General features: G+C 50.8%; 1 pseudogene; it reads left to right on the top strand.

The window, feature by feature from the left end:
• The first annotated feature begins 388 nt into the window (after positions 1 to 388).
• On the top strand, positions 389 to 1150 carry LOC147963886 (secreted RxLR effector protein 161 pseudogene; annotated as a pseudogene).
• The last annotated feature ends 679 nt before the right edge of the window (positions 1151 to 1829 follow it).

Genomic DNA, 1829 nt, shown 5'->3' with positions numbered 1-1829 from the left:
GGGTTACATCAAAAAGGGAGAGGAGCACAAGGTGTTGAAACTACACAAGGCATTGTATGGGCTATGCCAAGCTCCTCGGGCGTGGAATATCAAGCTTAATCGTACACTAGTTTCTCTTGGCTTTGAGAAACGTCCACTGGAGCATGCTATGTATAAGCGAGGTAAAGGCAAGGATCGTCCCCTAATGGGCATCTATGTTGATGATCTCTTGATAACTGGAGCAGATGAGGAGGAGATTGCTAGATTCAAGCTACAAATGAAGGAGCTTTTCAAGATGAGTGATCTAGGGCTCTTGACTTACTATCTCGGGATCGAGGTACATCAAAAGCCGGAGGGAATCACACCATGCCAGGAGGCATATGCAAAGAAGATTCTTGAAAGCTGTAGCATGGAGGACTGCAATCCAAGTCATGTTCCAATGGAGCCTCGACTTAAACTTAGCAAGAGGAGCCAAGCACCCGCGGTTGATGCAATGGATTATAGAAGTGTGGTCGGAAGCCTAAGGTATCTTGTGAATACACGACCGGACTTGGCCTATTCCGTTGGTGTAGTGAGTCGCTTCATGGAAGCACCCACGACAGAACATTGGGCAGCTGTGAAACAAATACTCAGGTACATCAAAGGGACAACTAACTTCGGTTGTGTCTATTTGAGAGAGAAGCAGAAGGAGATGGTGGTGCTACTTGGCTATAGTGATAGCGACTTGGCAGGAGATATTGACGACCGTAAAAGTACCTCGGGCGTGGCATATTTCTTGGGAAGAAGCATAGTGAGTTGGGTATCACAAAAGCAGAAGGTGGTCGCATTATCATCCTGTGAAGCGGAGTATATTGCAGCTGCAACCACGGCAGGTCAAGGTGTGTGGCTAGAAAGGCTACTCGGTGACCTGACTGACAAGGAATCGGAAGGAGTGGTGCTCTACGTTGACAACAAGTCCACGATTGCTCTATGTAAGAATTCAATACATCATGATAGAAGTAAGCACATTGATATAAGGTATCACTACATACGAGATTGCGTAAAAGAAGACAAGATTGAAGTCAACTACATTTGCACCGACGACCAGCTTGCAGACATCCTGACCAAGTCTTTGGAGCGACAGAAGTTCACGGAGATGCGGGAAAGGATCGGCGTCCAAGCTGTGAAGTGAGGACATCGTGGTTGGGGGGGGGGTGATTGTTGGAATCAACCACGGCAGACCACTCCGGCACGGACTTGGTGCAATCATCCGAGTAGGTTTGGGTTAGCTAGCTTTGTACTAGTATAAATATAGCTGTACCCTATGCCTGTAAACAGATCAGATCAAAGCAATAAGAAAACACAGGTGCGACACGCACCTGTTGCCATCATCTTGCGTATTGTGTTCCGGTGACCTGGTTCGTGCTAGCTAGCTAGACACGAGAATCCATCAAGCTGTGTGCTTGCCTGCTTAGCTCCAAGACGTGTGCGTTGCCTGTTTGTACCTTCGCGTACACGCTGCCGTGGCCAAAGCATCGGTCACTAAAGTTTGTCGAGACAGTACTTCGATGACTAGCGGCAGCCGGGATCATCGCCAACAATGAGTGCTTCGACTGTGGCGACATCGACTGCGGCTACTGCTGCGTCTGCTTCTCTGATGCCATCAGCGGCAAGGCACTCCTCCGCATCCTCTGTGGTCTCGTGATCTTCGCCGTCCTCGCCGCCGTGGTCACGCTGCTCGTCATCGCCCTCGTCCCCCGCCGCGTCGGCGTCAGCGTGGAGGACGCGGCCCTCGCCCGCTTCGCCCTCGCCGACAAGAACGCCACGGCCACGGCACTCGCCTACGACATCTCCATCACCGTGGCCGTGCA

This window comes from Triticum urartu, chromosome 6A (genome assembly GCF_056163025.1).
Source record: "Triticum urartu cultivar PI428250 chromosome 6A, HENAU_Tu73, whole genome shotgun sequence".
NCBI lineage: Eukaryota > Viridiplantae > Streptophyta > Magnoliopsida > Poales > Poaceae > Triticum > Triticum urartu.
Note: the sequence above shows the minus strand (reverse complement) of the source record. Positions and strands in the feature narration are given on the sequence as shown.